The following is a 22,608-nucleotide window of genomic DNA, read 5'->3' on the forward strand; positions in this document are numbered from 1 at the left end:
AACTGATGACTTTGTCTCGAATGATGCGGCTAATACTGCTTTTGAGGATTTGAAGAGGCAGCTGGCAGAGCCCCCAGTCCTTGCTGCTCCGCTTGACAAGGAGCCTTTATTGCTGTATGTGGCTTCTAACACACGAGCCGTCAGTGTGGCTGTGGTGGTGGAGCGCAAGGAAGAGGGTAAGGAGCATCCGGTTCAGTGGCCGGTTTATTATGTTAGCGAAGTGCTCATCGAGTCCAAACAGCGGTATCCACATTGGCAGAAGCTTGTTTATGGTGTGTTCATGGCAAGCCAGAAGCTTAAGCATTATTTCCAGGGTCACCCCATCACGGTGGTCAGTTCTGCCCCCCTTGGAGATATCATTCAAAACAGAGAGGCCATAGGGAGAGTGGCTAAGTGGGCTATAGAACTCGGACCTCACGGTCTGAAATACGTACCACGCACTGCTGTTAAATCTCAAGCCTTGGTGTATTTCATCAACGATTGGACAGAGATACAAGTGCCCGAGCAAAAGCCGGATAACACATATTGGACTATTCACTTCGATGGGTCCAGGCAATTGGAGGGCTCGGGGGCTGGAGTCGTGTTGGCTTCCCCTAAGGGTGACAAGTTCCATTATGTGCTACAGTTGATGTTTCCTTGCACTAACAATGCGGCTGAGTACGAGGCCTTGCTCCACGGTCTTCGGATGGCTAAGGAGATGAGCTTGAGCCGGGTAAGGTGCTTCGGCGACTCAGACTTGGTGGCTCAATAAGTATCAGGAAAGTGGGACTCCAAGGACCCTCTCATGGCGGCTTATCGCCGTGAAGTTGATGCCATTGCTGGGCACTTTCAGGGTTACCAAGTAGAGCACATCGATCGCAGGAAAAACGAGGCGGCTGATGCTCTAAGCCGGCTGGGCTCTCAGCGAAAACCGGTGCCGCCTAATACTTTCCTGGACGTCCTGCATAACCCTTCTGTTAAGTTGCCTACAGAGGAAGACTTGGCTGTCCCTGACCCAGAGGCACGACTGGTGGCGGCTCTCCACATCATCCCGGATTGGACAGTGCCCTATCTGGCTTACATGACCCGGGGAGATTTGCCTGAGGATGAAACTCTGGCCAGACAAATAACCCGGCGGTCTAAGTCAATGGTTGTTATCAATGGTGAGCTGCATCGCCGCAGTGTTACGGGAGCGTTCCAGCGTTGTGTCTCCCCTGAGGGAGGTCAAGAGATCTTGCGTGAGAGTCCTGAAGGGGATTGTGGCCACCATGCTGGCTCAAAGTCCCTTGTGGCCAAGGCTTTTCGTCATGGTTTTTATTGGCTGACGGCTCATGCTGATGCGGAGGACTTGGTCAGTAAATGTGATGGTTGCCAAAGGTTCTCGCGACGGGCTCATGTGCCGGCTCAGGAGCTGAGGATGATCCCAATTACTTGGCCCTTTGCGGTCTGGGGGCTTGATATGGTCGGGCCTTTTAAAAGGTCCAAGGATAAGAAGACCCACCTCTTGGTGGCAGTTGACAAATTTACAAAGTGGGTTGAAGCAGAGCTAGTTAGCAAGTGTGACGCAGCCACGGCAGTTCAGTTTATGAAAAAGGTGATCTTTCACTTTGGCTTTCCGCACAGCATTATAACTGACAATGGTACCAATCTATCCAAAGGCGCCATGGAGGAGTTTTGTCAACGAGAGCATATTCGGCTTGATGTTTCATAAGTGGCTCATCCTCAATCCAATTGTCAAGCTGAGAGAGCTAATCAGGAGACTCTGAAGGGCATCAAGCCCCGGCTTTTGGTCCCTTTGCAACGGACGCCGGGTTGTTGGGTGGAGGAGTTGCCCTCCGTGTTATGGAGTATCAATACTACACCTAACAGGTCTATGGGTTACACGCCTTTCTTCATGGTCTATGGAGCGGAAGCAGTCCTCCCCAGTGACATCCTTCATGACTCGCCTAGAGTGGCGGCTTATGTTGAGGCGGACATTGAACAGGCGCGCCAAGATGCTCTTGACTTGTTGGACGAACAGCGTGATGTGGCAGCAGCTCGCTCAGCGATTTACCAACAAGACCTGCAACGTTATCACAGTCGCCGGGTTAAATCCCGGGTCTTCCAGGAAGGCGATCTGGTGCTCCGGCTCATCCAAGATCAAACAGATGCGCACAAGTTATCCCCGCCTTGGGAAGGACCCTTTGTGGTCAGCAAGAACTTGCATAATGGGTCATATTACCTCATTGACATTCGGGAGCACAAAGATTCACGCAAGTCGGAGGAGGAGACCTGTCGGCCGTGGAACATAGCTCAGCTTCGACCCTACTACACTTGAGCCACCGGCTCTCATAATGTATATATTTCTATAGCCATGTATATATTATGATAAGCAATAAAGCAGGACCTCTGTCCTTTTTTCTCCTCCAAAGGTGAACGTGTTGTTTTCATTGCAAGATTACATGACAACTTGAAGGAGGATCCGGTTTATGATTGTATTTGAATCTAGCCATACGCAATATAATCACTTGGGGGCTTCCTGTTCAAACATAGGTCGTATTCGAACCAAAGAGAACATAGCTGTCGATACCCATTTGATTGGCAAAGTGTCGAGCTCATTGGGGAGTTTTCTTTGATCATATTTGAATCATAGTTCAACCCCTTTGGGAACCGATGTGGATCGTATTCGAATCAGCGTCGTTAAACAACTTCTAAGGTCATTTGGGGGCTTCCTGTTCAAACATGGGTCGTATTCGAACCAAAGAGAACATAGCTGTCTGTACCCTTTTGATTGGCATCGCCACACCCGCTGGGGGCTATGTGATCGCATTCGAATCTTAGCATAACCCCTTTGGGACGGGTCTCTGGTCGTATTCGAACCGGAAGCCCCTAAGTCTTTTCTGGTTTACAACGAGTTCTTCTGATTGTTTCGATAGTGTGCAAAGCGGGTCTCACTTTGCCGACTTAACTTTGATTCATAGTGCTAGTCGAACATAATCGACGTTATTAAGACTGGTAAACCGGAGTTGAGGTACCAACCTCATTACCCGGGTTATATAAACCGGAAGGGTACTTAAAGACCGGTAAGCGTGTTATTACGGTTATATCAAGGATATGATTGAGGATCAGTCTTTCATGACTTAGCTCTTTATTCTGGGTTATATGTACGAGACTACGATTCTCAGTGCGGTAAGCCGCCTAGAGACTTGTGATTTGTTTTTCTATGCAGGGTAGTTAAAGGCAACTATTTGAGCTTAAGGAAAATGAATGATCAAATTATGACCCAGAGAAATATAAGGAAGCAACTTCAATGGAATTCAGCATTCAACACGTGCACGATGGCACGGCAAAGTTAAAGTGTTGGTCCTATTCTATTACAAGACTCATCGAGTCCAAAAGGGTGAAGCATTGTTTAAATAAGCCGCCTACAGAGTTAAGATGCTTGCTGGGTCGACGCTTCCGGCTCATCCCTCTTCGCTCCTCCGGCTGTTCCTAAGACCTGGCAGGTTGACGATTTCCAGTCAATGCCGCTCAGAGCTTCAAATCGAGCTTCCTCGTCAATTAACCCGGCCGGGTCAATTTCCGGGGCAAAAGTGTGCTTACGAGTCGGCAGGACTAAGTTGATAGCTTCATAACGCGGAGTGGGGATCCTCTGATTCTCTGCGTCGTAACCCGGCTGGTACTTGGTCAGATCCATGTCATTTCCAATCAGGGTGGCCACCGGGCGCACGGTCTTCACGCAGGCTGCAAAGTCTTTTTGGTCGAAGGGGGTGCCCTCTTCCTTCAAGCTGGGGTAGCCAAGGGCAATGTCCGCCGGGTCTAGTTCCGGAAGGAACGCCTTGGCCCGGCTCAGAGCAGCTATGGCTCCGGCTCTTGCAGAGGCCCGTCGCAGCTCTTGGACCCGTTGAGGAAGAACGGCGAGCCGAAGAACTTCCGCCAGGTGAGTCGGCACCTCATTGGATAGGGCCACCACGGCCAAGGCGCGTTGTGACCCGGTGTAGAGTTGCTCCATTAGAGTGTACACGGCCTTCAACTTGGTCAGCACACTTTGGTTGAGGTTGGCGCTTCTTGGACCTGTTTAATAGAGTAAGATAAGCCATTGGCAATGATGGGAGTTATGAGACATAAAGGTTATGAACTTATTGAGAGCCAGTGGAATAACTTACCGAAGATGGCGGCGACCATATGTGACACATGGCGTTTCAAGCCGGAGAGCTCGGCGGTTCTCTGCGACAGAGCCTTCTCCGCCTGTTCGGCCCGGCTTACAAGCGCAGCCTTCTCTTCGGCCCAAGATTTCCGTTCAGCTTCAAAGTCCTTTTTTAGCTTCTCTTGAGCAGAAATACTGGACACAAATTTGGCGTTGGCCTTCCGGGTCTCAGTTTCCTGCGTCCTCAGGCGGGTCTTCAGATCGGAGATGTCAGCCTCAAGCTTCTTGCAAGCAGCCTGCACAATTTCCAGGTTACAATATGAACAGTTACTATGCAAATTTAAAGACCCAAGCGCTTTCCAAGCAAAGACACTTGGCACTTGGGGGCTAATGCATGTCGAACGTTTCTATCTACAAATTACCGGTTCATGGAAGTAAGCCGGAACTTCAGTCTACAACACATTCAATCATAAGTCGTCGACTTGGGGGCTAGTATGGTAAAGATAACTATGCAGTAAGCAATAGAGTGGTACCTCAGACTTCTGCTGTATCTGATTCACCATGTTGATCTCCAAATCCCGGCTCTTGTGCACCTGACTCACATAGCCGGAGACGATCTCTCTAGCGCTCAAGTTTGTGTAATTGGTGAGGTCCAGATTGGCCCGGCTGCGCTCTAGCAACTCTTCCTTGGCAGAATGCTTGGCCAGCACAGTGGGTCTCCCCGGCTCAACAAACTCCGTCCGGGTGATTACCACGTCCGGGTCATTGGCTGGCTGAGCCGGGCTGGAGATATCCGGGTTGGTGGAAGTCTCCATGGCTGGCTCGTCGGTGGGAGTGGTGGCTTCAGGAGCAGAGGCGGCTGGCGGCTCTTGAGCGGAAACTTCCGGTTCCGTCACGACCGACTCCTCCGCCGGCTTATTCTTCTTTGCTCTTTTACTGAGCTTTGCTTGAGCATTGAAAGGACAAGAGGTTAGTACAAAAGTATGAGTAAAGATAAAGCACAACATGGGATGATCATCATTACCCGGGTACGGTCTTGAAAGCCGGCAAATTCGACTGCATCGAGTCACCAGAGGAAGGAGACGTTTCCTGATAATTTGAATCAGAAGAATTGAGAGGTTCACGTATAACACCCGCCAGAGGATGAAAAGGATATAAGTTGGAAATAACCTCGGTCCGGCGCTTCCTTGATGCCTCAGGTAAGCCGGAGGAGAGGTCAGGATCCTTGTTGGTCCGGGTGTGCCGCCGGTTCTCATGAATCTGTTGCTTCAAAAGAAATTGAGGATCTTGATAAGCTAAAGGATGTGAAAATCTTACTTTTCGGGTTACCCTTCGGACTTTCAGCCTTGGCAAGGGCTCCGAGTCGGAGGAAAGTGTCATTACCTCATCAACCACCGGGTTACTTGCTCCGGTGTCATCCTGTTGATGACCATTATTGATAAAGGTGGATAGAAATAAACAAGAAATGCAACAAGAGCTCACCAGTTCAGGGGTTACCTCTGACTCGGAGCTATCACTCAGTTGAAGTAGCTCTGAGGCAGTGGGCCTACTTCCCTTCTTGCGGGGAGCGGCTCTCTTGGCGGCTTTCTTAGCCTTTCTGGCCTTCTTGGCCGCCTCATGGCCATATTTGACCTTCCAGAATTTGTCATCAACCTGAAAAATACAATGACAGTTTCTTAAGGTTCAGATGAAAGCTATCTACAGAAGAAAATAAGATGTTCAGATCAGCGGCTTACCGCTGGGGCTGGGTTGGTCTTGCAGAAGGGGCTTAAGCCGGTCCTCCCGCAGTCTTCCAAGCTCTTGTTCAAGAGAGCCTTGGTCATGTCCTCAGCAACGTCTTCACGAAGATCGTTGCGGCTGTGTCTCAGGGGGTCATCTTTCCGGCCCATGTACTCACACATTAAGCCGGGGCGGCGGCTTAAGGGGATCACCCGCCATGAGATCCAGACTCGGACCAGATCAATGCCATTAAGGCCATTTCCCAGGAGAGCCTTGATTTTGTTGATGGTGGGGATCAGAGGTTGGCGCTCCGCCTGAGTTAACTTGTCTGACAAAGGGTGAGTTGGTTCCAGACATGAAGGGCGAAAGCCGGGCAACGGGCTCTCGTCAGCCGGCGACGTGTCTTGGCAGTAGAACCACGTCTGGTTCCAGTCCTTTGGGTGGCTTGGCGGCTCGGCGTAAGGAAAAAGGCAGTCTCTCCATCGCTGAATGGAGATTCCACCAAGTTCTAAGCTCGGCCCGTTGGCGCACTCGTTCTGGCGGTTCAAATAGAATAGCTCTCTAAAGAGCAGAAGGCTGGGTTCCTCTCCAAGGTAGACCTCGCAGAACACTTGGAAGTTGCATATGTTCGACACCGAATTGGGTCCTATATCTTGTGGCCGCAGGTCAAAGAAATTCAGTACATCTCTGAAGAACTTTGAGCCGGGCGGTGCGAAGCCCCGGCTCATGTGATCCGCAAATATTACCACCTCCCCGTCCTTTGGCTGTGGTCTCTCCTCTGACGGGTCAGGGGCGCGGTAAGACATGGCGTCCTTCTTGGGCAGGTAACCCGATTTCACAAAATCTGCTAAGGTCTCGTCGGTGACGTTGGACCTCATCCAGTTGCAAGTGATGGGTGCTTTGGGAGCTTTGGGGGGCATGGTGCAAGTCGGAAGCCTATGATAAAAGGAAATGTCCGGTTTAATTATAAGCCGGAGGGAACTTACAGTTCAATGTTTAAAGTGGCGGCTTATGAAGGGGCCTAATGACATATGGCTAAATGCATCGGGTTATCTAAGCCGCTGAAGGAAGCGGGAGTAATTCAAATTATCTACAGCGTTATCATAAATGAGCCGGCAAAATTTCACGGCGCGTGGCTTCTTTGAGCCGGAAATGTAAGCCGCCATAGCTCAGCAGATGCAGTTTTTTACTAAGTGTGGTGAAAACAAGTTTCACAGATCGTGGTGAAAATTTTGGATCAAAATGGTTGAATAAAAGGAAAGATTTCTAGACCTAAAACAGACGCCGAGGAAGTTCATAAGCCTGAACAGAGCCTGTACGCGGTAAGAAGGGATCTATGAACATTGGAATGGGCGTAAACCAACTACCGCAGCAGTCCTATGCAGTTGGAGATCAAGAAAGGCGGTAAAAATAAAAACTACCGGGACTTGCGAGGAACGGCGAAGAACACGGGAAGAACAGCAGGAGCTTAATGTGGATCTACTCTACGGAGTGGCGAGGAACTTACAGATGCAGATGTGCTGTGAGGGTTCGCCGCGGTTTTCTGGACGGTTCAGGGTGATGCAGCGGCCAAGGTCGACGAGGACGCGGAGCTCTATTGCGGAGGCGGCGGTGGCGGAGCTCGAGCAGCGCAAGAGTAGCGAGAGGAAGAGGACGACAGAAGGGGGAGAATGAAAAAGACCCAAGGGTCAGGCTATTTATAAGGCCAGACTCATAAGTGGGCGCGAGAAACGAGGAGGTCACGGCATGATTATCTCGCCCGAGAGGCGCCTCGATTTTCGGGATGGCAGTAAAGATAAGATCCGTTGCGGATATGGTGGAGTAAAAAATGGACTTAATGGAAGATGACGTCACGGCGGATTACCCGGAATCCAGAGGATGACGTCACGCCGGGTTATGGCCTTCACACAATTGTAAGCCGGAGTTTTTCTGTCGAAAGAGTTGAAGATTGACATGAGCCGGCTCAAATCAATCTGGGGCCTAATGTTGAGGATATAACCATTAGAGTCACCCGCCCGGCGGGGCCGGGTTACACATAAGGATCATCACCTGAAGCCCGGCGCCAAGCTTGAAGACGGTGGGCCAAAGATGGGCTTAAGACCCGGAGATGGCTTGAGGCCCGTAGTTACAACCGTCATTATGGTAGAACTTGTAGTATAAGGCAAGAATAGTTGAGAGTCCGAGTCGGACACTCTTATGAGCCGGCCGGGATTCTCAGAAACGGCTAGGCGTCAACCTCTTTATATAAAGGGACGACCCGGCAGCGGTTTAGGGGTAAGAAGGATCTCGTCGAGAGCCAGGCATAGCAGTTAAGCTCCCTGGTCATCGAAACCCTAATCAATACCACCTCAACTGGACGTAGGCTTTTACCTTCACCGTAAGGGGCCGAACCAGTATAAACCTTCGTGTTCCTTGTCCCGTTAACCCCTTCAAGCTTCCTAGCGGCGATGCCTCCACGACTAAGTCCTAGCTTGAGGACATCTGCCGTGACAATTCCACGACACGCCGCGATCTTCTTGGCCTCCTAGATCTCCTGGAGGGTGCCCTGGGCCTCAACCCGGGCTTCTTCAGCACTTTGGTGAGCCTTGGCAAGTTCGGCCTCTCGATCCGACACATCGCACTCCAAGGCCTCGCATTTCTTCACCGCGTCCTGGAGCTGTTGCTGGACCTCGTTGACCTGGGCCTTGAGCTTCTTACGGGCGGCCTGCTCCTTGATAGCCTTCCCCTCGGCTTCGGCCAGGGCCTATTTAAGGGCCTCGACCTCGGTCGTCACTCCTGCACATATCATAACATTATGGTCAATACACATAATTTATTCTTTCCGAATACACAGCGGGTCATTACATACCTTGCTTGTCTTCCAACTGCTTCCTTGCTTGTCCGAGCTCCTCCTCGGCCCGCTCCAGTCTCTGCTTTAGTCCGGAGACTTCGGCAGCGTGTGAGGTCGCGGCCAGTAATGACGCCTGCTCATTAATACAAGACACATTTAGTTAGTTTCCTGCAAAAGCGAATTGATCCTCTGTCCGGTCTTTGCTTTCCGAACACCGGACAGTGTCTCAGGGGCTACTGTCTATATAGGGATTTTCTCCTTTGCGTCGCTTACCTCAAAACCTGTCAGCAGGCCGCTGCAGGCTTCGGTCAGTCCGCTCTTGACAGACTGAACCATCTCAATCACCGTACCCATAAGAATACGGTGTTCTTCCACAATGGAAGCGCCTCGCAGCACTTCCAGAAGATTGTCTGGTGCCCCTGGTTGAGCATAGGTCACTGGTGGGATAGGCACACCTCCGTCTTTCAAAGGAGGCTGCACGCCGGCTCCGGAGCCGTGTAGGTCTCCGGAACCGTATCCGAACGGGGGCTGAACTAAATACGGCCCCCATCGCCAGTCCCCATGGGGGACTGCTCCCCCATGTGTCTGGTGGCCGAGGTTTCGCCTTCTGGCGCCACCCTAACGGCCTCCTGGGAATCTCCCTGGCCTGGGAAAGCCCTTCGCGACAGCACCTCGACGTTGCCCTTGGCCGTGGGAGAGTAAGCGGCCGGCGGTGACACGTTGCCATCTCCCTTGAATCCAATGAACCTCTTGATGAGGATCGCTGGAAGCTGTCGTGGGTCGGACTACGATTGCAAAATTAAACCATGTTAATACAATGAGGAGGAAAGGCCGGATACACGGGCGAGTACGAGTCTGTCAGTACTTACGATGCGGCCAGGGGCTTGTTCCGGGGGCGTCGCTCCGGACGGCTGTTGACGTCCCACGCGGCCTTATCCGCGAGGGAGACTTTCCCCTTCTTGGGCGCCTTCTACCTCTTGAGCATCCGTTGGTTTTTTCCTTGAAGAGGAAAGGGTGATGCAGCAAAGTAGTGTAAGTATTTCCCTCAGTTTTTGAGAACCAAGGTATCAATCCAGTAGGAGGCCACACGCAAGTCCCTCGTATCTACACAAACAAATAAGAACCTTGCAACCAACGCGATAAAGGGGTTGTCAATCCCTTCACGGCCACATGCAAAAGTGAGATCTGATAGAGATGATAAGATAATATTTTTGGTATTTTTATGATAAAGATTAAAAGTAAAGATTGCAAAATAAACCGTGACAGAAATAGCTAGTTGATGGGAGATTAATATGATGGAAAATAGACCCGGGGCCCATAGGTTTCACTAGTGGCTTCTCTCAAGATAGCATAAGTATTACGGTGGGTGAACAAATTACTGTCGAGCAATTGATAGAAAAGTGCATAATTATGAGAATATCTAGGCATGATCATGTATATAGGCATCACGTCCGTGACAAGTAGACCGACTCCTGCCTGCATCTACTACTATTACTCCACACATCGACCGCTATCTAGCATGCATCTAGAGTATTTAAGTTCATAAGAACAGAGTAACGCATTAAGCAAGATGACATGATGTAGAGGGATAAACTCAAGCAATATGATATAAACCCCATCTTTTTATCCTCGATGGCAACAATACAATACGTGCCTTGCTGCCCCTGCTGTCACTGGGAAAGGACACCGCAAGATTGAACCCAAAGCTAAGCACTTCTCCCATTGCAAGAAAGATCAATCTAGTGGGCCAAACCAAACTGATAATTCGAAGAGACTTGCAAAGATAACCAATCATACATAAAAGAATTCAGAGAAGATTCAAATATTGTTCATAGATAATCTTGATCATAAACCCACAATTCATCGGATCTCGAAAAACACACCGCAAAAAGAATTACATCAAATAGATCTCCAAGAAGATCGAGGAGAACTTGGTATTGAGAACCAAAGAGAGAGAAGAAGCCATCTAGCTAATAACTATGGACCCGAAGGTCTGTGGTAAACTACTCACACGTCATCGGAGAGGCTATGGTGTTGATTTAGAAGCCCTCCATGATCAATTCCCTCTTCGGCGGAGCGCCAGAAAAGGCCCCAAGATGGGATCTCACCGGTACAGAAGGTTGCGACAGTGGAAATAGGTTTTCGTGGTGCTCCTGGTTGGTTTCAGGGTACATGGGTATATATAGGAGGAAGAAGTAGGTCGGTGGAGCCGCGAGGGGCCCACGAGGGTGGGGGCGCGCCCAGGGGGGCAGGCGCGCCTCCCTGCCTCGTGGCCTCCTCGTTGATTTCTTGACGTCCACTCCAAGTCCTCTGGATCACGTTTGTTCCAAAAATCACGCTCCCGAAGGTTTCATTCCGTTTGGACTCTGTTTGATATTCCTTTTCTGCGAAACACTGAAATAGGCAAAAAAACAGCAATTTGCACTGGGCCTTGGGTTAATAGGTTAGTCCCAAAATTATATAAAAGTGTATAGTAAAGCCCATTAAACATCCAAAATGGATAATATTATAGCATGGAACAATCAAAAATTATAGATACGTTGGAGACGTATCAAGCATCCCCAAGCTTAATTCCTGCTCGTCCTTGAGTAGGTAAATGATAAAAACAGAATTTTTGATGTGGAATGCTACCTAGCATATTTTGAAGGAAATATGCCCCAGAGGCAATAATAAAGTATTATATATTTCCTTATATCATGATAAATGTTTATTATTCATGCTAGAATTGTATTAGCCGGAAACATAATACATGTGTGAATACATAGACAAACAGAGTGTCACTTGTATGCCTCTACTTGACTAGCTCGTTAATCAAAGATGGTTATGTTTCCTAGCCATAGACATGAGTTGTCATTTGATTAACGGGATCACCTCATTAGGAGAATGACGTGATTGACATGACCCATTACGTTAGCTTAGCACCCGATCGTTCAGTATGTTGCTATTGCTTTCTTCATGACTTATACATGTTCCTATGACTATGAGATTATGCAACTCCCGTTTACCGGAGGAACACTTTGTGTGCTACCAAACGTCACAACGTAACTGGGTGATTATAAAGGTGCTCTACAGGTGTCTCCAAAGGTACTTGTTGGGTTGGCGTATTTCGAGATTAGGATTTGTCACTCCGATTGTCGCAGAGGTATCTCTGGGCCCACTCGGTAATGCACATCACTATAAGCCTTGCAAGCATTGTGACTAATGAGTTAGTTGCGGGATGATGTATTACGGAACGAGTAAAGAGACTTGCCGGTAACGAGATTGAACTAGGTATCGAGATACCGACGATCGAATCTCGGGCAAGTAACATACCGATGACAAAGGGAACAACGTATGTTGTTATGCGGTCTGACCGATAAAGATCTTCGTAGAATATGTGGGAGCCAATATGGGCATCCAGGTCCCGCTATTGGTTATTGACCGGAGAGGTGTCTCGGTCATGTCTACATAGTTCTCGAACCAAAAGGGTCCGCACGCTTAAAGTTATGATGACAGTTTTATTATGAGTTTATGTATGTTGATGTACCGAAGGAGTTCGCAGTCCCGGATGAGATCGGGGACATTACGAGGAGTCTCGAAATGGCCGAGACGTAAAGATCGATATATTGGACGACTATATTCGGACTTCGTAAAGGTTCCGAGTGATTCGGGTATTTTTCGGAGTACCGGAGAGTTACGGGAATACGTATTGGGCCTTATTGGGCCATACGGGAAAGAAGGAAAAGGGCCTCAAGGGTGGCCGCACCCCTCCCCTTGGTCTGGTCCGAATTGGACTAGGGAAGGGGGGCGCCCCTTCCTTCCTTCTCTTTTTCCCTTCCTCTTTTCCTATTCCATATGGGAGGTGGAATCCTACTAGGACTAGGGAGTCCTAGTAGGACTCCACACTTGGTGCGCCCCCTCCTAGGGCCGGCCTCCTCCTCCCTTGCTCCTTTATATACGGGGGCAGGGGGCACCCCATGGACACACTTGATATACGATATTTTAGCCGTGTGCGGTGCCACCCTCCACAAGATTACACCTTGATAATACCGTCGCGGAGTTTAGGCGAAGCCCTTCGTCGGTGGAACATCATCATAGTCACCACGCCGTCGTGCTGACGAAACTCTCCCTCAACACTTGGCTAGATCGGAGTTCGAGGTACGTCATCGAGCTGAACGTGTGTAGAACTTCGGAGGTGCCGTACGTTCGGTACTTGATCGGTCAGATCGTGAAGACGTACGACTACATCAACCGCGTTGTGATAACGCTTCCGCTGTCGGTCTACGAGGGTACGTGGACAACACTCTCCCCTCTCGTTGCTATGCATCACCATGATCTTGCGTGTGCGTAGGATTTTTTTTTGAAATTACTACGTTTCCCAACAGTGGCATCCGAGCCTGGTTTTATGCGTTGATGCTATGCACGAGTAGAACACAAGTGAGTTGTGGGCGATATAAGTCATACTGCTTACCAGCATGTCATACTTTGGTTCAGCGGTATTGTGAGATGAAGCGGCCTGGACCGACATTACGCGTACGCTTACGCGAGACTGGTTTCACCGTTGCGAGCACTCGTTGCTTAAAGGTGACTGGCGGGTGTCTGTCTCTCTCACTTTAGTTGAACCGAGTGTGGCTACGCCCGATCCTTGCGAAGGTTAAAACAGCACCAACTTGACAAACTATCGTTGTGGTTTTGATGCGTAGGTAATAACGGTTCTTGCTAAGCCCGTAGCAGGCACGTAAAACATGCAACAGCAAAGTAGAGGACGTCTAACTTGTTTTTGCAGGGCATGTTGTGATGTGATATGGTCAAGACATGATGTGATATAATGTGTTGTATGAGATGATCATGTTTTGTAACCGAGTTATCGGCAACTGGCAGGAGCCATATGGTTGTCGCTTTATTGTATGAGATGCAATCGCCATGTAATAGTTTCACTTTATCACTAAGCGGTAGCGATAGTCGTAAAAGCAATTATTTGGTGAGACGACAACGATACTACGATGGAGATCAAGGTGTCGCGCCGGTAACGATGGTGATCATGACGGTGCTTCGGAGATGAAGATCACAAGCACGGTGCTTCGGAGATGGAGATCACAAGCACAAGATGATGATGGCCATATCATATCACTTATATTGATTGCATGTGATGTTAATCCTTTATGCATCTTATCTTGCTTTGATTGATGATAGCATTATAAGATGATCTCTCACTAAAATTTCAAGATAAAAGTGTTCTCCCTGAGTATGCATCGTTGCAAAAGTTCTTCGTGTTGAGACACCACGTGATGATCGGGTGTGATCGGCTCTACGTTCAAATACAACGGGTGCAAAACAGTTGCACACGCGGAATACTCAGGTTAAACTTGACGAGCCTAGCATATGTACAGATATGGCCTCGGAACACAGAGACCGAAAGGTCGAGCGTGAATCATATAGTAGATATGATCAACATAGTGATGTTCACCATTGAAACTACTCCATCTCACGTGATGATCGGACATGGTTTAGTTGATTTGGATCACGTAATCACTTAGATGATTAGAGGGATATCTATCTAAGTGGGAGTTCTTAAGTAATATGATTAATTGAACTTAAATTTATCATGAACTTAGTCCTGATAGTATTTTGCAAATTATGATGTAGATCAATAGCTCGCGTTGTTGCTTCCCTGTGTTTATTTTTGATATGTTCCTAGAGAAAAATTATGTTGAAAGATGTTAGTAGCAAAGATGCGGATTGGATCCGTGATCTGAGGATTATACTCATTGCTGCACAGAAAAATTATGTCCTTGATGCACCACTAGGTGACAGACCTATTGCAGGAGCAGATGCAGACGTTATGAACGTTTGGCTAGCTCTTTATGATGACTACTTGATAGTTTAGTGCACCATGCTTAACGGCTTAGAATCGGGACTTCAAAGACGTTTTGAACGTCATGGACCATATAAGATGTTCCAGGAGTTGAAGTTAATATTTCAAGCAAATACCCAGTTGAGAGATATGAAGTCTCCAACAAGTTCTATAGCTAAAAGATGGAGGAGAATCGCTCAACTAGTGAGCATGTGCTCAGATTGTCTGGGTACTACAATCGCTTGAATCAAGTGGTAGTTAATCTTCCAGATAAAATAGTGATTGACAAAATTCTCTAGTCACCATCACCAAGTTAGTAGAACTTCGTGATGAACTATAGTATGCAAGGGATGACGAAAGTAATTCCCGAGCTCTTCGTGATGCTGAAATCGACGAAGGTAGAAATCAAGAAAGAGCATCAAGTGTTGATGGTTAACAAGACCACTAGTTTCAAGAAAAGGGCAAAGGGGATAGAAGGGGAACTTCAAAAGAACAGCAAGCAAGTTGCTACTCAAGTGAAGAAGCCCAAGTCTGTACCTAAGCCTGAGACTAAGTGCTTCTACTGCAAAGGGACTGGTCACTGGAAGCGGAACTGCCCCAAGTATCTGGTGGATAAGAAGGATGGCAAAGTGAACAAAGGTATATTGGATATACATGTTATTGATGTGTACTTACTAGTGTTTATAGCAACCCCTCGGTATTTGATACTGGTTCAGTTGCTAAGAGTAGTAACTCGAAACGGGAGTTGCAGAATAAACAGTGACTAGTAAAAGGGCGAGGTGACGATGTGTGTTGGAAGTAGTTCCAAGTTTGATATGATCATCATCACACACTCCCTGTACTTTCGGGATTAGTGTTGAAACTAAATAAGTGTTATTTGGTGTTTGCGTTGAGCATGAATATGATTTGATCATGTTTATTGCAATACGGTTATTCATTTAAGTTAGAGAGCAATTGTTGTTCTGTTTACATGAATAAAAACCTTCTATGGTCATACACACCAACGAAAATGGTTTGTTGGATCTCGATCGTAGTGATACACATATTCATAATATTGAAGCCAAAAGATGCAAAGTTCATAATGATAGTGCAACTTATTTGTGGCACTGCCGTTTAGGTCATATTGGTGTAAAGCGCATGAAGAAACTCCATACTGATGGGATTTTGGAATCAATTGATTATGAATCACTTGATGCTTTTGAACCATGCCTCATGGGAAAGATGACTAAAATGCCGTTCTCCGGAACTATGGAGAGAGCAGCAGATTTGTTGGAAATCATACATACAGATGTATGTGGTCCGATGAATATTGAGGCTCGTAGCAGGTATCATTATTTTCTGACCTTCACAGATGATTTGAGTAGATATGGGTATATCTACTTAATGAAACAGAAGTCTGAAACATTTGAAAAGTTCATATAATTTCAGAGTGAAGCGGAAAATCATCATAACAAGAAAATAAAGTTTCTACGATCTGATCGTGGAGAAGAGTATTTGAGTTACGAGTTTGGCCTTCAGTTAAAACAATGTGAAATTGTTTCACTACTCACGCCACCTGGAACACCACAGTGTAATGGTGTGTCCGAACATCGTAACCGTACTTTATTAGATATGGTGCAATCTATGATGTCTCTTACCAATTTACCACTCTCGTTTTGGGGTTATGCATTAGAGACAGCTACATTCACGTTAAATAGGGCACCATCAAAATCCGTTGAGGCGACGCCTTATGAACTGTGGTTTGGCAAGAAACCAAAGTTGTCGTTTCTAAAAGTTTGGGGTTGCGATGCTTATGTGAAAAAGTTTCATCCTGATAAGCTCAAACCCAAATCGGAGAAATGTGTCTTCATAGGATACCCAAAGGAGACAGTTGGGTACACCTTCTATCACAGATCCGAAGGCAAGATATTCATTGCTAAGTATGGATCCTTTCTAGAGAAGGAGTTTCTCTCGAAAGAAGTGAGTGGGAGGAAAGTAGAACTTGATGAGGTAACTGTACCTGCTCCCTTATTGGAAAGTAGTTCATCACAGAAATCTGTTCTTGTGACTCCTACACTAATCAGTGAGGAAGTTAATGATGATGATCATGGAACTTCAGATCAAGTTACTACCAAATCTCGTAGGTAAACCAGAGTGAGATCCACACCAGAGTGGTACGGTAATCCTGTTCTGGAGGTCATGTTATTTGACCATGACGAACCTACGAACTATGAAGAAGCGATGGTGAGACCAGATTCCGCAAAATGGCTTGAGGCCATGAAATCTGAGATGAGATCCATGTATGAGAACAAAGTATGGACTTTGATTGACTTGCCCAATGATCGGCAAGCCATCGAAAATAAATGGATATTCAAGAGGAAGACGGACGCTGATAGTAGTGTTACTATCTACAAAGCTAGAATTGTCGCAAAAAGGTTTTCGACAAATTCAAGGTGTTGACTACGATGAGAGTTTCTCACTCGTATCTATGCTTAAGTCTGTCTGAATCATGTTAGCAATTGCCACATTTTAGTAAATATGGCAAATGGATAAACAAAACTGCATTCCTTAATGGATTTATTAAAGAAGAGTTGTATATGATGCAACCAGGAGGTTTTGTCAATCCTAAAAGTACTAACAAAATATGCAAGCTCCAGCGATCCATCTATGGACTGGTGCAAGCATCTCGGAGTTGGAATATACGCTTTCATAAGTTGATCAAAGGATATAGTTTTATACAGACTTGCGGTGAAGCCTGTATTTACAAGAAAGTGAGTGCGAGTACTACAGCATTTCTGATAAGTATATGTGAATGACATATTGTTGATCGGAAATAATGTAGAATTATTCTGCAAAGCATAAAGGAGTGTTTGAAAGGAGTTTTTCAAAGAAAGACCTCGGTGAAGCTGCTTACATATTGAGCATCAAGATCTATAGAGATAGATGAAGACGCTTGATAAGTTTTTGAATGAGTACATACCTTAAACAAGATTTTGAAGTAGTTCAAAATAGAACAGTCAAAGAAAGAGTTCTTGCCTGTGTTACAAGGTGTGAAATTGAGTAAGACTCAAAGCCCGACCACGGCAGAAGATAGAAAGAGAATGAAAGTCATTCCCTATGCCTTGGCCATAGGTTCTATAAAGTATGCCATGCTGTGTACCAGATCTATTGTATACCCTACACTGATTTTGGCAAGGGAGTACAATAGTGATCTAGGAGTAGATCACTGGACAGCGGTCAAAATTATCCTTAGTGGAATAAGGATATGTTTCTCGATTATGGAAGTGACAAAAGGTTCGTCGTAAAGGGTTACGTCGATGCAAGTTTTGACACTAATCTAGATGACTCTAAGTCTCGGTCTAGATACATATTGAAAGTGGGAGCAATTAGCTAGAGTATCTCTGAGCAGAGCATTGTAGACATAAAAAGTACTTACGGATCTGAATGTGACAGACCCCTTGACTAAAATTATCTCACAATCAAAACATGATCACACCTTATTACTCTTTGGGTGTTAATCACATAGCGATGTGAACTAGATTATTGACTCTAGTAAACCCTTTGAGTGTTGGTCACATAGAGATGTGAACTATGGGTGTTAATCACATGGTGATGTGAATTATTGATGTTAAATCACATGGCGATGTGAACTAGATTATTGACTCTAGTGCAAGTGGGAGACTGAAGGAAATATGCCCTAGAGGCAATAATAAAGTATTATATATTTTCTTATATCATGATAAATGTTTATTATTCATGCTAGAATTGTATTAGCCGGAAACATAATACATGTGTGAATACATAGACAAGCAGAGTGTCACTAGTATGCCTCTACTTGACTAGCTCGTTAATCAAAGATGGTTATGTTTCCTAGCCATAGACATGAGTTGTCATTTGATTAACGGGATCACCTCATTAGGAGAGTGACGTGATTGACATATGACCCATTACGTTAGCTTAGCACCCGATCGTTTAGTATGTTGCTATTGCTTTCTTCATGACTTATACATGTTCCTATGACTATGAGATTATGCAACTCCCGTTTACCGGAGGAACACTTTGTGTGCTACCAAACGTCACAACGTAACTGGGTGATTATAAAGGTGCTCTACAGGTGTCTCCAAAGGTACTTGTTGGGTTGGCATATTTCGAGATTAGGATTTGTCACTCCGATTGTCGCAGAGGTATCTCTGGGCCCACTCGGTAATGCACATCACTATAAGCCTTGCAAGCATTGTGACTAATGAGTTAGTTGCGGGATGATGTATTACGGAACGAGTAAAGAGACTTGCCGGTAACGAGATTGAACTAGGTATCGAGATACCGACGATCGAATCTCGGGCAAGTAACATACCGATGACAAAGGGAACAACGTATGTTGTTATGCGGTCTGACCGATAAAGATCTTCGTAGAATATGTTGGAGCCAATATGGGCATACAGGTCCCGCTATTGGTTATTGACCGGAGAGGTGTCTCGGTCATGTCTACATAGTTCTCGAACCCAAAGGGTCCGCACGCTTAAAGTTACGATGACAGTTTTATTATGAGTTTATGTATGTTGATGTACCGAAGGGAGTTCGGAGTCCCGTATGAGATCAGGGACATGACAAGGAGTCTCGAAATGGCCGAGACATAAAGATCGATATATTGGACGACTATATTCGGACTTCGGAAGGGTTCCGAGTGATTCGGGTATTTTTCGGAGTACCGGAGAGTTACGGGAATACGTATTGGGCCTTATTGGGCCATACGGGAAAGAAGGAAAAGGGCCTGAAGGGTGGCCGCACCCCTCCCCTTGGTCTGGTCCGAATTGGACTAGGGAAGGGGGGCGCCCCTTCCTTCCTTCTCTTTTTCCCTTCCTCTTTTCCTATTCCATATGGGAGGTGGAATCCTACTAGGACTAGGGAGTCCTAGTAGGACTCCACACTTGGTGCGCCCCCTCCTAGGGCCGGCCTGCTCCTCCCTTGCTCCTTTATATACGGGGGCATGGGGCACCCCATGGACACACTTGATATACGATATCTTAGCCGTGTGCGGTGGCCCCCTCCACCAGATTACACCTCGATAATACCGTCGCGGAGCTTAGGCGAAGCCCTGCGTCGGTGGAACATCATCATAGTCACCACGCCGTCGTGCTGACGAAACTCTCCCTCAACACTCGGCTGGATCGGAGTTTGAGGGACGTCATCGAGCTAAACGTGTGTAGAACTTCGGAGGTGCCGTACGTTCGGTACTTGATCGGTCGGATCGTGATGACATACGACTACATCAACCGCGTTGTGATAACGCTTCCACAGTCGGTCTACGAGGGTACGTGGACAACACTCTCCCCTCTCGTTGCTATGCATCACCATGATCTTGCGTGTGCGTAGGAATTTTTTTTGAAATTACTACGTTTCCCAACATATTTCTCAATGTAATTTTCTTTATTGTGGCATGAATGTTCAGATCCGAAAGATTCAGGATAAAAGTTTAATATTGACATAGAAATAATAATACTTCAAGCATACTGACAAAGCAATCATGTAGATTCTCAAAATAACATGCCCAAAGAAAGTTATCCCTACAAAATCATATAGTTTGGCTATGCTCTATCTTCATCACACAAAGTATTTAATCATGTTCAACCCCGATGACAAGCCAAGCAATTGTTTCATACTTTTGATGTTCTCAATCTTTTTCAATCTTCACGCAATACATGAGCGTGAGCCATGGACATAGCACTATGGGTGGAATAGGATGGTGGTTGTGGAGAAGACAAAAAGGAGAAGATAGTCTCACATCAACTAGGCGTATCAACGGGCTATGGAGATGCCCATCAATAGATATCAATGTGAGTGAGTAGAGATTGCCATGCAACGGATGCACTAGAGCTATAAGTGTATGAAAGCTCAACGAAAGAAACTAAGTGGGTGTGCATCCAACTCGCTTGCTCACGAAGACCTAGGGCATTTTGAGGAAGCCCATCATTGGAATATACAAGCCAAGTTCTATAATGTAAAATTCCCACTAGTATATGAAAGTGACAACATAGGAGACTCTCTATCATGAAGATCATGGTGCTATTTTGAAGCACAAGTGTGGTAAAAGGTTAGTAACATTGTCCCTTCTCTCTTTTTCTTTCATTTTTTATTTGGGCCTTTTCTCTCTTTTTTCTTTTTGGCCTCTTTTCTTTCTTTTTCTTTTTTTCGTCTGGAGTCTCATCCCGACTTGTGGGGGAATCATAGTCTCCATCATCCTTTCCTCACTTGTGACAATGCTCTAATAATGATGATCATCACACTTTTATTTACTTACAACTAAAAGATTACAACTCAATACTTAGAAAAAAATATGACTCTATGTGAATGCCTCCGGCGGTGTACCGGGATATGCAATGAATCAAGAGTGACATGTATGAAAGAATTATAAAGGTGGCTTTGCCACACATACTATGTGAACTTCATGATCATGCAAAGCTATATGACAATGATGGAACGTGTCATAATAAATGGAATGGTGGTAAGTTGTATGGCAATATATCTCGGAATGGCTATGGAAATGCCATAATAGGTAGGTATGGTGGCTTTTATGAGGAAGGTATATGGTGGGTGTAAGATACCGGCGAAAGGTGCGTGGTATTAGAGAGGCTAGCAATGGTGGAAGGATGAGAGTGCGTATAATCCATGGACTCAACATTAGTCATAAAGAACTGACGTACTTATTGCAAAAATCTATTAGTTATCGAAACAAAGTACTACGCGCATGCTCCTAGGGGGATAGATTGGTAGGGAAAGACCATCGCTCGTCCCCGACCGCCACTCATAAGGAAGACAATAAATAAATAAATCATGCTGCGACTTCATCACATAACGGTTCACCATACGTGCATGCTACGGGAATCACAAACTTTAGAACAAGTATTTCTCAAATTCACAACTACTCAACTAGCATGTGTAACGCCCACGATGCGGCTATATCTCCCACATGTCGAGGCACGACTTAGAGGCATAACCGCATAGTGGTTTTGTCGCAAGAAGGGTCATCTTCACACAATCCCATGTAATGAACAAGAATGGGATAAAGAGTTGGCTTACAATCGCCACTTCACACAATAGATAAATATATTTCATACATCATCCAAAATACAAACATATAGACCGACTACGGTCAAGATCCAGATGAAAATAAGACAACCCCAAATGCTAGATCCCCGATCGTCCCAACTGGGCTCCACTACTGATCATCAGGAAAAGACACATAGTAACGACCACGTTCCTCGTCGAACTCCCACTTGAGATCGATCCCATCATCTGCACTGGCATCGTCGGCACCTGCAACTGTTTTGGTAGAATCTGTGAGTCACGAGGACTCAGCAATCTCACACCCGCGAGATCAAGACTATTTAAGCTTATAGGAAAGGATGGTGTAGTGAGGTGGAGCTGCAGCGGCAATAAGCATATATGGTGTCTAACATACGCAAGAGAGAGCGAGAAGAGAAGCAGCGGAGCGGTCGTCAACTAGCAATGACCAAGAAGTGATCCTGAACTCCTACTTACGTCATACATAACTCAGACTGTGTTCACTTCCCGGACTCCGCCGAGAAGAGACCATCACGGCTACACACACAGTTGATGTATTTTAATTGGGTCAAGTGACAAGTTCTCTACAACCGGACATTAACAAATTCCCATCTGCCTCATAACCGCGGGCACGGCTTTCGAAAGATAATACCCTGCAGGGGTGTCCCAACTTAGCCCATCATAAGCTCTCACGGTCAACGAAGGATAAACCTTCTCCCGGAAAGACCCGATCGGTCTCGGAATCCCTGTTTACAAGACATTTCGACAATGGTAAAACAAGACCAGTAAAGCCGCCCGAATGTGCCGACAAATCCCGATAGGAGCTGCACATATCTCATTCTCAGGGCACACCGGATTGTCCAAGCTTCCGATAGGCCAGCCCAGAGTTGCCCCTGGTGGCCACCGGCGACTGACAGTTTGGACCAATACTCAGAGGAGCACTGGCCCGGGGGTTTAAAATAAAGATGACCCTCGGGCTCTAGAAAACCCGGGGGAAAAAGTCTTGGGTGGCAAATGGTAAAACCAAGATTGGGCCTTGCTGGAAGAGTTTTATTCAAGGCGAACTGTCAAGGGGGTCCC

This window comes from Triticum aestivum, chromosome 1D (genome assembly GCF_018294505.1).
Source record: "Triticum aestivum cultivar Chinese Spring chromosome 1D, IWGSC CS RefSeq v2.1, whole genome shotgun sequence".
NCBI classification, from domain to species: Eukaryota; Viridiplantae; Streptophyta; class Magnoliopsida; order Poales; family Poaceae; genus Triticum; species Triticum aestivum.